Source organism: Chiloscyllium plagiosum, unplaced genomic scaffold, assembly GCF_037043375.1.
Source record: "Chiloscyllium plagiosum isolate Xiang-an unplaced genomic scaffold, Cpla_swu_hap1 HiC_scaffold_27, whole genome shotgun sequence".
In the NCBI taxonomy this organism is placed as follows: domain Eukaryota; kingdom Metazoa; phylum Chordata; class Chondrichthyes; order Orectolobiformes; family Hemiscylliidae; genus Chiloscyllium; species Chiloscyllium plagiosum.
The window spans coordinates 40,953,989-40,968,255 of record NW_028270165.1 but is presented as its reverse complement, the minus strand read 5'-3'; the positions used below and the strand labels follow the sequence as shown (position 1 = coordinate 40,968,255).

Genomic DNA, 14,267 nt, shown 5'->3' with positions numbered 1-14,267 from the left:
AGTGTGGCAACTGCGGGAAAGGCTTCTGTTTCCCATCTGTGTTGGAGACTCATCGGCACAGTCACACCGGGGAGAGGCCGTTCTCCTGCCCTGACTGAGTGAATCCTTCCCCACAACGGCAGTTTCCTTCCCTAAAAAGGACATGAGTGAATCAGATGGGGGTTTTCTCCAGCTCCCCCCACCCATGAAAACAGTTTCATCATTAGATTCTGAACCGAGATTTCTGACCAAATTCCAATTCCGCCATCTGACTCAGCGGGATTCGAACCTGGGAGTCTCAAGAACTGGGTTGATAATCCAGTCAATAACGGTACTCTGTCATCACTCCTTCAATCCCCTTGCGATGGCACATGAACTCTCTGGTGCCTCCGCAGGTGGGAGGAGCGGGTGAAGCCCTTCCCACAGTGAGAGCAGTTGAACGGCCTCTCCCTGGTGTGGACCCACCGGTGTCTCAGCAGGTTGGAGGAATCGCTGAAGGCTTTCCCACACTCGGGGCAACTGAAGGGACTCTCCCCAGTGTGGACCTGCTTGTGTTTCAGCCTGTCTGAGGAATGGCTGAAGGCCTTCCCGCACTTGGTGCAGGGGAAGGGCCTCTCCCCTGTGTGGACCCGCTGGTGGGTCAGTAGGTTGGAAGCCCAGATAAATCCCTTCCTACACATGGGGCAACTGAAGGGCCTCTCCCGTGTGGACCCACTGGTGCCTCAGCAGGGCAGAGGCCTGGGTAAAGCCCTTTCTGCACACGGGGCAGGTGAACGGCCTCTCCCCCGTGTGGACCCGCTGGTGGGTCAGTAGGTTGGAGGAATTGACGAAGCCCTTCTCACACTCAGGGCAGGAGAACGGCCTCTCCCCAGTGTGACTGCACCGATGAGTCTCCAACACAGACAGGAAACAGAAGCCTTTCCCGCAGTTGCCACACTTCCACGGTTTCTCCACAGGGCAGGATTCCTCGGGTTTCTTCATGGCTAAAGCTTCAGCTGCACACAAAATTGTGTACAGGCCCTTCCTGCTGTGAATTCCACTTTCCAGGCCGGTATATCTGTTTCAGGCTGCACACTCAGTGCGCTGCAACAGTAGGGTCTTTCATCCAGTCCCACTGATACTGAAAACGCACTCAAGCAGGAACCAAAAGCTTTGCTCATTCTCATAGATCCATAGTTGAAAATTGTTGCGGTCTCAATGGATTGAATGACTGTCAGACATTGACATCAAAGTGAGGATTGCAGACACTGGATAGTCAGAGTCGGAAAGTGCGGCACTGGCAAAACACAGCAGGTCAGGCAGCATCTGAGGATCAGCAAAGTCTGTTTTGGGCATAAGCCCTTCATCTGCTGATGTTGAAACTTCCGTCTTCAGATCTTCAAATACTCTGTTAAAAGAGATTACAAAAGTCGTCACTGTTAGTCCAGGGTAGAAATTCAGAACAAGGAATTTTACTTGCCGTTGAACATTCTTTTCTTTTGTTATTTCATAAATTTGAAAGCACCATCCCACTCTCTCTCCCCCTCTGTTCTCACTCTGCTCTAACAAATTCTCCTGAAGGTGCTGATTCAGTATCTTACAGGGGCAGAAAAGTAAAAACGTCAGGACTGACATCACTGAAATTTGGATAACTCCACCTGAAAGTTAATATCTTTCACAACAACATTGGGATATTGCCGAGAGTGAGCAGGTCTGATTCTGGGGAGTAAAACAAGTGTAAATTCAGGTTGAACTTGCAATACAGCTTCTTGAGAAAAAAACAGACACGAAATGGTTAACATCCCGGGAGGTGGGAGTGGAATGAGATATTAAGGCTTTGACACCGACACCAGAGAAAGACTGAACATACAGACGTGGCAAATATCTAGTGGATAGCCAGAGTCAGAGATATACAGCACAGAAACTCTCAGTCCAACTTGTCCACGCCAACCAGATATCCCAAATTAATATCGCCCCGTTTGCTGGCACCTGGCTTCTATTCCTCTGTACCCTTCCAATTCATATACCCAGGCAGATGCCTTTTAAATGCTGTAATTGTACCAGCCTCCACCACTTTCTCTGGGAGCTCATTCGTTGCAAGCACCACCCTCTGAATGAAAAAGATGCCCGAGGTCCCTTTTAAATCTGCACCCCCACCCCACAGCCCTCACCCTGAACCTGTTACCCTCTAGCTCTGGACTCTCCCATCCCAAGGAAAAGGCCTTGTCTATTTACCCTATCCATGCTTCTCATGATTTTATAAACGTCTATAAGGTCACCTCTCAGCCTCCGGCACGCAAGGGGAAATAGCCCCAGTCTATTTGGCCTCTCGCTATCACTCAAACCTCCTGGCTACATCATTGTAAATCTTTTCTGAACCCTTTCCAGCTTCACAACATCTTTCCAATAGGAGGGAGACCCGAATTGCACACAATCTCCCAAAAATTGCAATGGTTCTGTTGGCTAATGGCAATTTAATTCCAAAATGTTAATTCCTTCACGAGAAGGGAATAATTGGCAATGTAGCTGTGAGAGGTCCCTTGCGGAAGAGTGAAGAACTGAGTGAGAATTTTCCATTACGTTGGAGAGCAGAGTTGATACTGAGACTGGGGACTTAAATCTAAAGCAAGGAAATTACAGGCACAAAAAGGCTGCAACAAACGAGGGCACATTATTGAAAGAAATGACAAACATTTAGATAGCACCTGGAGCAACTGCAATAGTTGTTCCATCCTGTCTGAAAAATAAAACAAAAGGTGGCCCAGCCACCGCTAACAAGGGATATTATGGGCAGGACTGGATCCAAAGAAGTGGCATACAAATTAGCTAAAAAAAGCAGCTAATCTGAAGACTGGGAGCAGTTCAGGTTTCAACAAAAGGATTGATTAAAAGGGGAAAATGGGGTATGTGAAGGGGGGAAAGAAAATGATTGGTGAAAACAATTACAATTAGAAACAAGCAAAGTTCTCATGTGGAACAAAGATGGCAGACCAATTAACCACATATGTTGCTGATATAATCACAAAAGGAGGGCACAAATAACGTCCCCAAAATGTTGGGGAACACATGGTCCATTGAGAGCAGAACTGAGTAGTCGTAGGGAAATGGTGTTGGAGAAATTGATGGGATTAAAAGTTTACAAATCCCTAGCACCTGGTAATCCACACCCCAGACTATGGCCCGAGATGCATCATGCAGTTGTTGAATTTAGGCTGATCTTAGCAGGACTTCAACACATAATGATAAGGTCTTTGGGAGTATTGCTTAACAAAGAGACCTTGGAGTCTAGGTTCATAGCTTCTTAAAAATACATTAGGGAAGTGCGGTGGAGATGGTGGATTCATTAGTTATAATATTCCAAAGTTCTCTAGACGTGAGAAAGATTCATTGAGTTTATTCAAGACTGAGATAGGTAGGTTGTTGATTGTCAAGGTGATCAAAGGTTATGGGGAGAAAGTGGGAGAATGTGGTTGAGAAACCAGTCAACCATGGTGGAGCAGACTCGATGGGCTGAATGGTCTCATTTCTACTCCTATATCTTATGGTCTTCTGGTTCCAGTGGATTTGAAAAATGCTAATGTAACACCTGTATTCAAAAAGGGAGGGAGGCAATATGTGGGAAATTGCAGACCAGTTAGTTTAACACCTGTTGTTAGAATCAATTATCAAGGAAGCAATATCAGAACGTTTTGAAAGTCAAAACTCCATCCATCAGAGTCAGCATGGTTTTATGAAGGGCAAATCAGATTTGACTAAGTTCTTCAAAGATGTAACAAGCAAAGTGGATAATGGTGACCCTGTAGATGTAATATATGTGGCCTTTCAGAAGGCATTTGCTGAAGTGCCACACAAAAAGTTAATTCACAGGTGGGATCATATGGGATTAGGGGTAATTTATCAACTTCAATAGGTGACTAGCTGATCGGCAGAAGACAGACAGTCTGAATCTATGGCTTTTTTTTTGGATGGCAAGATGTAACTAGTGAGCTTCCACAGGGTTGGGCCCTTGGGCCCCAGCTATTTACAATCCACATTAGCGACTTGGATACAGGGATAAAAGGCTCTTTTGCCAAATTTGTAAATGACACAAAAATAGGTGGGACAGTAAATTGCAATAGGAAATAAGAACCTTACAAATGGATATAGATAGGTTAGGAGAGTGGGCCCAAAGTGGCAGATGGAGTTTAAGGTGGATAAGTGTGAGGTCATGCATTTTGGTCAAAAAAAGGAAGGTGACCTACTGTCTAAACAGGGAGAGACTTTGGGGTGCTCTGGTGCAGAGGGTTCTGGGTATCTTCATTAATGAGTCACAGAAAACTAGCATGCAGGTACAGTAGATCAGAAAGTGAGTGAATGCAATGTTGGCTTTGATAGCTAAAGGAATAGAATACAAAAGGTAACGAAATGTTGCTGCAACTATGCATGGCATTGCTGAGGCCGGACCTGGAGGATTGTGCCCAGTTTTAGACCCTTATTTCCCCTTATATGGTTATGGTAGGGGATTTAACTGTCCAAACATAGACCGGGACTGCCATAGGTTTAAAGATTTCGTTGGAGAGGAATTTAAGTGTGTACAAGAAAATTTCTGATTCAGTATGTGGATGTACCTACTAGAGAAGGTGCAAAACTTGACTTACTCTTGGGAAATAAGGCAGGACAGGTGACAGAGGTGTCAGTGGGGGAGCACTTTGGGTCAGCGCCCATAATTCTATTAGTTTTAAAATAGTGATGGAAAAGGATAGACCAGATCTAAAAGTTGAAGTTCTAAATTGGAGGAATCCTAAGTCTGACAGTATTAGGCAAGACCTTTCAAAAGCTAATTGGGAGCAGATGTTCACAGGTAAAGGGACGGCTTGAAAATGGGAAGCCTTCAGAAATTAGATAATGAGACCAGAGATGGTATATTCCAGTTGAGGTGAAAGGAAAGTCTGATAGGTGTAGGGAATGCTGGATGACTAGAGAAATTGAGGGTTTCATTCAAAAAAAAGAGGGAAGCATATGTCAGGTATAGACAGGATAGATCGAGTGAATTCTCAGAAGAGTATAAAAGGTACAAAGTATAAACAAGTATACTTAAGAGGGAAATCAGGAGGGCAAAAAGGGGACATGCGATAGCTTTGGAAAATAGGGTGAAGGAGAATCAAAAGGGTTTTTACAAATAAATTAAGGACAAGAGGGTAACTAGGGAGAGAATTGGGCACCTCAAAGATCAGCAAGGTGGATTGTGTGTGGAACCGCAGAAAATGGGGGAGATACTAAATGAGTATTTTGCATCAGTATTTCCTGTGGAAAAGGTTATGGAAGATATAGACTGTAGGGAAATAGATGGTGACACCTTGAAAAATATCCATATTACAGAGGTAGTGGTGCTGGATGTCTCAAAACACAAAGATGGATAAATACCTGGGACCTTATCAGGTGCCCCTAGAACTCTGTGGGAAGCTAGGGAAGTGATTGCTGGACCCCTTGCGGAGATATCTGTAAATCAATCACAGGTGAGGTACCAGAAGTCCAGAGGTTGGTTAACTTCTGAACTCAATTTTTCTTGCTAATGTACCATTGCCTTGCTGATTGCTTGTTGCTCCTGTCTGACAACTGGCATTGACTGGTGTAGGAGGACGCTGAGGCCCCTTTGTACGCCCATTCCTGATGAAAGACCCATGCCCAAAACGGCGACTCTCCTGCTCCTCCGTTGCTGTCTGACCTGCTGTGTTTTTTCCAGCACCACATTTTTCGACTCTGATCTCCAGTTCTCACTTTATCCACACCTCAATATATCACTATTTAAATAATGCACCTCCTTTCTGCTTTTTTTTTAACAGCAAATGCTATAACTTCACATTGTGGTACTGTATTTGCCATGTGTTTGTCAACTGTGGACTTCTCTACATCGGGGAGACCAAGAGTACACTTGAGGAACGGTTCGCCGAGCATCGCAGCCGGGTCCGCAGAGACTGACGGGTCCTCCCAGTCACCACCCATTTTAATGCCCCATCTACAGTTCCCCCTACACTCTCCCCCACCGCCCCCTCCGCCACGAAGAAGGTTTACACCCAAAACATCGCCTTGTCCACCGCCTTATGCTACCTGGCTTAGTGTGTTCTTGCAGTCTCCTGCCGATGTATTTTGCCAATTGAGACACAGACCTGGACCAATTTTTCCAGAGTATGTCTCTGCCTGGATTCACTCCTTTTCCTTTCAGTTGCCGCAAGCCAACAACCGAACCCCAGAATGAAAAAAAGTGAAATGGAAAACGTGGGTGAGAAAAGAGACTACCATACTCACAGATGTTGGACGGAGAAAGGAGGTTGGAGTCTGGGGTGAAGCTCAATCCACATTCCAAAGAGAGGAGCACGAGCAGCAGCTTCAGAGGCGCGTGGTCCAACTTCCGCATTCAGACAATGCGGTGGCTCTGATTGGCAGGAAGACCAATCGCCTTCTGGTCCTCCAGGGCTTCCGATTGGTCCATCAAAAACAGGTCGCGCGCCTTTCGTTTGGGCAGCGATGAGCATGCGCACTGCGTTGCTGACACCGGCAAATATCAGCAATATACTCTTGTGGGGTTCTCGTTTTACGGACAGATTTTAAGTGTCCAAATGCAAATAGGAAAACAAAGGTAGAGCAACAATTTTGTTCCCCCGTGGCTCGACATTTTATTGCTTTTGCATTTTGTCTGGCTGATCAACTTTTGTATGTCTTTTCCGCATGTTTGGGGGGGGAGCCCAGAACTAGAGGGCATAGGTTGAGGATGAGAGGGGAAAGATTACTGAGGATCTTAAGGGCCAACCTTTTTGCACAAAGGGTGGTATGTGTATGCAATGAAGTGGTGGAGGCTGGTACAGTTACAATATTTAAAATGCATTCTGATAGGGCTATGAATAGGAAGGATTCAGAGGGAAATGGGTCAAATGCTGGCAAATGGGTCACGAGATTAATTTAGTTTGTTTCTGTGCTATACAAATCTATGACTCTATTTTGACATAGTCAGAACCAATTTCATGAGACTAAGAATAGGCCATTCACCCCTTACAGCCTGTCCTGAGCTGTGGCCTAACTGCGCCTATTTCAATGCAAGTTTCAGAAGATTTCAGCAGCTCTTAAAAATTGAACATGCTTTCAGACTTTAATGATGTTTCTGAATGTATCATTTTAGCTATTCTCAATTTTACAGATCAGCCATTTGTCACCCGTCCTGACTCCCAGTTGAGTCATCACCATCTATTCTCTCTCTCTTCTGAAAAGGCCTTGATACAGTGATCAAAGAGGGCTCGAAGCATGAGAAAGGATGGGGAGAAAAGAGAGAGAATGGATGAGAGGGCAGAGGGTGGTGTGTAGAGAAACAGAAAATGAGCAGGAACAGAGGGTGGGGTTAGAGAAAGATTGGGGGGCAGAGGTTAGTGGGGGGGGGGAAGAGAAAGACCTGCAGGGCAAAGGGTAGTGGGAAAAGTGAGAGAATGGGGCAGCAGAGAATGGTGGAGGGGGCCAAGGGAGAATGGGGTACAGAGCATTGTGGGGTAGAGAAAGAGTGGAGTGCAGAGTGTGAGGGGAGAGAGAATAGATGGGAGTCAGTGGATGGCAGGAGAATGGACAGAGGGCAGAACGTAGGTGGAGAAAGAGAATATATGGGGGAACAGAGGGATGGAGAGCAGAGGATTTGGGGGAGAGAGAAAATGCATGGGGAGTCAGAAGATGGGAAGAGGGACTGGACAGGGATGCAGAGGGTGGGGTTGAGAGAAAGAAAGAGAGAGAGAGAATGGACGGTGTGCTGGGGGTGGCGAGGGAATGGACAGGTGTGCCGTGGGTGGCACGGGGGAATGGAGAGGGGGGAGCCATGAATGGCAGGGGAGAATGTATAGGGGTGCTGTGGGTGCCACAGGGGAGAATGGGCAGGTCGTGCGTAGCTGGTGGGGGAGAATGGACAGGGTGCTGTGGGTGGCAGGGAGAATGGTCAGGGGATGCTGTGGGTGGCGGGGAGAATGGACGGTGGCACTGTGGTTGGCAGGGGGTAAGGCCAGAGGCACTGTGGTGTTGGAGAAATGGATAGGTGGTGCTGTGGGGAGGTTTGGGTCTTGGAGGGAGATGGTGGTGGTGAAAGCATCCCACTCACTCCCAGCATCCCCTTCTCTGCACACATGCGGTGTACATTTTTGTGAGTCTGGATGGGATGCTGTTTGGGATGTCAGTGTTGACTCGATGGGCCAAATGGCCTGCTCCCACACTGTAGGGATTCTATGATTAGGAGAGCTGTCAAACCAACAACTTCTAATTGGTGAAGTAAAAGACCAGGAGCCAATCTTTAAGCAGTTTTCCATTTATTCACTCAAACTGCCCTTTCAATTGAATTCCTTGAATTTAATGTGTTCCGTTGTAGTTTAATTATGATCCATGAAAAGCAACATCCAGTCAGTTTTGAGGGCAGAACCAACTCAACTGACTGAACAAGTGTAACAACTCTTCTGTATGCACTTTAGATGTGACATCCTTTCCCTCTCTCTCTGTTGACCCAACAGGATTACCAGGGCTAGAATTACCACTCTCAAAATACAATTGCTGTTTGCTTCTGTTGCTTAACATAAGGGTTTAAAAGCTGCTAGCCTGATCTCGCAGAAAGCACAAAAACAGACTGTTCACTTGTGCCTGCGCAGAGATAAACTTTCATTTGGAATAGATCACAAAATAACAACAGGTGCCAATCCCACAACTCTGTGTTACACATGGAGGGAGGGGAGGGGAAGTAAAGTCTCAGACGTTAGAGGGGAGGACAAAGTTTCAGCCAGTGGGAAGTTAAAATTAAACCCTGTGCTGTTTTCTGTTATAAAAACTCAAATCGCATGGATTTGGGGAAAATAAAAAATGAAGGAAAGGGAGCTTGCAAAGTTTCCAAGCCCCCACAACACACACACACACAATTCCCACTGCTCAGCCGGAGACAGTGCTGCCCTCCTCTGTTTAGGAGTAAACTCAGGAAAGGTGGTGGTATTGATAGTGAGGAGGATGGTCTCCGGCTACACTTTGATACCAATCAGCTGGTAAATGGGGCAGAGGGATGGAATTTAATCTCCAGGCATTCTGGGAAATGTAATAATGGAAGAAAGTAATCAATAAATAGTAGGTCCCTACAGAGTGCTGAGGAACAAAGGAACCTTGCTGTCCAAGTCCAGAGATCCCCGAAGGTATCAGTACAGATAAAACGAGGGAGTGAGGAAGGCATAGATTTGTATTTTTTTCATACAGAGGGTGGTGCGTGTGTGGAATGGGCTGCCAGAGGAAGTGATGGAAGCTGGTACCATTATAACATTTAAAAGGCATCTGGTTGGATATATGTATTGGAAGGGTTGAGAGAGATATGGGTCAAATACTGGCAAATGGGTCACGAGATTAATTTAGGATATCCAGTCAGCATGGGTGAGCTGGACTGCAGAGTCTGTTTCTGTGCTGTATGACTCTACCCGCCGAGTTCAATGCAAGTCTGCATAAAGCTGCAGAAACATGTCTGCAGCTTTATGCTTTTAGACATTAACGATGTTTCTGAATATATCATTTCAGCTGTTCTCAATTTTAAAGATCAGCCATTTCTTGTGCACCCCTGTCTTCCAGGTTGAGTCATCACCATTCATTCTCTCTCTTTCCCGAGAAGGGCTTGATACAGCAATCAAAGAGGGCTCGAGGTAGGAGAAAAGATGGGGGGAAGGTAGAAGGGAGAGAGAATGGACAAGGGTGCAGAGGGTGGGGGGGAAGAGGGAGAGAGAGAGAGAGAGAGAATGGATAGGGGAGCAGAGGGTAGGGGGAGAGAGTGAGAAAATGGACAGGAGACAGAGGGTGGAGGGGAGGAGAAAGACTTGGGGACAGAGAATGGGGGGCAGAAAATGAGGGGGAGAGAGAGAGAATGGCTGGGCAGAGAGATTTGGTGAGTGCAGACTGTAAGGAGAGAGAGAATGCATGGGGACAGTGGATTGGGGAAGTGACAGCTCAAATCCCACCTTACCCAGGAATGGTGTCAGTGTTCCATGAACTGGAACCCACTCCATCCACAGCAGACTTGGGGGCAGTCGTTTCTCAATAGACACATGGCTAAGACGGTAGATTCATATAATCCCTACGGGCCATTCGGCCCATAAAATTCAGACTGACCTTCCAAACAGCATCCCACCCATTTTCCCTGCAGTTCCCCATAGTTAACCCACCCTAGGTTGCAGATCCCTGGACACTTCAGCATGGCCAATCCACCCTAAACTTCAGATGGTTAGAATGTCGGAAGAAACTGGAGCATCCAGAGTTCACCCACGCAGACACAAAGGTGAGAACATGCCAAAGTCCACACAGAGAGCTGCATGAGAGTGGAATTGAACCCAAGTCCGTGGTACTGTGAGGCAGTGGTGCTAACCACTGAGCCACCATGCCTCCCAGAGCTTTGAAGTTCTGCTTTGTCTTTGTAGCTTCTGACTTCTCATGAGCCTTCAGCAGCGGCTCTCTCCTCCTGACATTGTTAGACCATGCCTGCTGCAACTTCCCTTTTCCATTTCTCCAGCCCTGAGCACACCGGTTCCCAAATCCTGGCGCCAGGCAGACACTGATGCAAACTGGTCTTCTGCTGCCAACTGCAGAGAATGGTGACAATCCCTGCCACTATTCTCTCCCTGACCCACACTGCCCCCTCCCCAACATTGTTCTTACTCCCACCAAGCAGCCTCGCTCGTGCAGACCTCTCTCAGATCCCCTTTATCTGTCTGACTTGTGCTGACATCCTCCTGACCCTGTCCACTGACCCAGTCAGAAGGCTTTGTCCGTAGAGGAATGACCATCTCCCAGAATAAAGTGTCCAGTTAACTTTCCCCTTTTCCCCCAACGTGTCTGCAGCCCGGCTTCCAGCTGCATCTTTCTGAGCCGAAGGTCCTCCAGCCTGTGCTTGCCCTGGATCACAGTATCCAGAGCGTCTCAACTTCTGCAAATCGAAAGACAAGGCCCACCCTGCCCTCTCCAATATGTGTTGAGTAACTGCTTAATCGTTTCTGGTAGCTGAGCAGAGGCTGATAGCCAAATTTAGAACCCCATGAGGGTGGCCTCAACTGGGACATTGGGTTCATGTCTCACTACAGGTGACCCCACTACACTATACACTCTCTCTCTCTCACTCTCACACTCATGCTCGCTCTCAGACACACACACACGCACACACCCTCTCACAGGCTTATACTCCATTATTCACACACTTTACCAAGCACGCACATACACAGACACACACATCAGTCTATGGTGTGAATTTGCAATTGCAGGATTTTAATTGCAAGTACATTCTATTTTGCTCAAAAAACGCACAATCTTCAGACAGTCTGTCCATGTAATATGTTATAAATTCTACGATGGAAATAGAACCAGTCTGACTCAAAATTGGGATACAGACAGACTCTGACATGAGTGAATCTCATGGAATATTTGTTTCCCAGAATATGGTTTCATCATTAGATTCTGAACTCCAGATTTCTGACTGAATTCGAATTCTGCCATCTGCCACAGTGTAATTCGAATCCAGGAGTCCCCAGAGCTGGGTTGATAGTCCGGTCGATAATGGCACTCGGCTGTCATTCCTTCAATCACCCTGCAATGGCCTCCACAGGTGGGAGGAGGGGGTAAAGCCCTTCCCACACTGACAGCAGGTGAGCAGACTGTCTCCAGTGTGGACCCGCTGGTGCGTCTGCAGGCTGGAAGAATCAATGAATTTCTTCCTGCATCGGAGCAGGTGATTGGCCGCTCCCTGTTGTGGACCCGCTGGTGAGCTTCTAAAATCTCAAAACAAATAATCAAGAAAGAACCCACTCTATTCACTACCGCAGACTTACAGCAAGGCTACACATTAAAAACTATGCACTTATCTGTTCCTGTGCTGTGAGCTCTCCCACACAGATTCCACCAAGACCAGTTGTGAATTTTGTGTTCGTTAATTTTTCCTAGACGCACTCCAATGTTCAGAGATACATGATTTCAAACAACAAAGGCAGTAACTACATAGATTCACTGCTGTGTCAGCTAGCAGTGTAGGATTTTCTCTATCTCTCTCTCTTTCAGACCATGTGCTCGCTGCCTTTAGCTGTCTTTCTCTCTTTTAAAAGTGCTGTTGACTTGATTTTTTTACTCCAAAGTTCCAAAACAATGCAACAGTATATAAAACAGTAAGTGCTGCTCCTGGAATTCAAGGAAATCGCGTCCAACACTGAAAATATCTTTAAAAAAGAGCAGCTCTTACAGCCACAAATTTTCCGGTCCTCCATCTTGGATTAGTTCTTGGTGAACATTCCCATCTCCCAGGTTACAGTTATTGAAATAATCTGCTTTTCTATTTTTGCTACCAAAGTGGATAACCTCACATTTACCCACTCACTCAGCCTGTGCAAATAACGCTGCATCCTCCTCACAGCTCACCCTTCCACCCAGCTTTGTGTCATCTGCAATTTGTGATACATTCCAATTAGTTTTCTCATCTAAATCACTGACATATACTGTGAATACCTGGGGTCCTAGTCCCAATCCCTGCAGTTCCCCAATCATGAATCATTATACAACATCAATCTGACGGATCCTCCCTGACTGACCATACAAAATAGCAGATGTTAGCCTGATGTTCATAACTGACGGAGACCTGATAAGCAATTATGATCCACTGAAATACTAAATCACAGAAGCAGGCCATTCAGCCCATTGTGTCTATGCAATTCTCTAAATGAGCTTTCTGACCTTGTGCCATTTTCCTGACATTTCCTTGGAAACTGGTACATTGCTTGTCATCAAATAATTATCCAATGCCCTTAATTGAACCTGCTTCAATCACTTCTCCATGCAATGTCTTCCAGATCTATTTACTTACTGTGTGAAATTTCTTTCTCACATCACATTTTCTTTCTTGTCATCAACTTCAAATTTGCGTTCTTATTCTCAATGCTTTTACCATGGTGAACAGTTTTTCACTGTCTTTTCTGGGTATGATTTTCGTCATGATTTTCAAAACTTCTTTTAAATCTGACTTCAGAGAACAGTCCATGAGGCCAAGCCCATCAACAATTCCAGCCTCGGGCGACTGTCTGTGTGGAGTTTGCACATTCTCCCCGTGTCTGCGAGGGTTTCCTCCAGGTGCTCCGGTTTCCTCCCACAGTCCAAAGATCTGCAGGTCAGGTGAATTGGCCATGTTAAAATGCCCATTGTGCTAGGTGCTTAGTCAGAGGGCAATGGGTCTGGATGGGTTACTCTTCAGAGAGTCAGTGTGGACTTGTTGGGCTGAAGGGCCTGTTTCTACACTGTAGGGAATCTAATCTAATAAAACAATACAGAAACAACCGAGCATCTAAAAGGACGGCTCCTCAGTCATCACTGTGAGCCCCACAGCAACCATTGTTACCTGGTCGGTAATATTGGCCCACAGTTTGGAAAACTGTGATTTTCGCTACGTCTACAAAGATTGAATTTTTTTTTAAGGCAGTTGTTGCTGAGAAGTTTAATCCTTTCTGTCCAGTAGGAAGTCAATGATGTATTTGGGTTTGAATGACATGTGGAGCAAGTGGATCACCGCTCCCTGGTATGCATGAGAGCATTACATTCCAGATTAAGCAGGGAATTGGATCTCTTCCTACAGCCCGTACATACCTCTGGTAACTTCCCAGGGGACTGTGCTTGTGTGGCACAGGTCAGATCATTGGCTGGCTTAGAATGTTTTAGAATGTTACAATACATAAGGAGGCCATTCAGACTATGATGTCAATAATAGTTCCTGAAACACCCACCCACTCTCCATCTCTATCTCCACCATCTTGCAACTGTCCAGCAGCCTCGGTAGTATAGTGGTTAGTATCCCCACCTGTGACTCAGGAGACTGGAGGATTTGATATTTTTATGGATGTCTTGTAGCGCAGAGGTAGTGACCCTAACTCTAGATCGGGTTCAAGTCCTGGCTGCTCCAGAGTTCAAAAGTTCACAAATATAAGAGCAGAATTAGGTCATTTAGCCCATCAAGTCTGCTCCGCCATTCGATCAAGACTGCTTATCACCCCCTTTTCCTGCTTTTTCCCCAAACCCTTGAAAGGGTTCAGAAAAGATTTACATGGATGTTTCCAGGGTTGGAGAATTTGGGAGAGGCTTAATGGTCCAGGACTGTTTTCCCTGGAGCTTCAGAGGGTAAGGGGTGACTTTATGAAGGTTTATAAAAAATGAGGGGCATGGATAGGATAAACACAAATGGTGTTCAAAGTCTGTGAGAAGATTTGTAGCTCAGGTGCTCGTTGTTGTGGTTCTGTTCGCCGAGCTGGGAATTTGTGTTGCAGACG

General features: G+C 46.1%; 1 protein-coding gene across 1 annotated transcript in view; it reads right to left on the bottom strand.

The window, feature by feature from the left end:
- The window catches only part of LOC148143726 (uncharacterized), a 437,486-nt gene that overhangs the window by 28,867 nt on the left and 394,352 nt on the right, over nt 1–14,267 (bottom strand). The gene's annotated exons all lie outside the window — the stretch shown is intronic.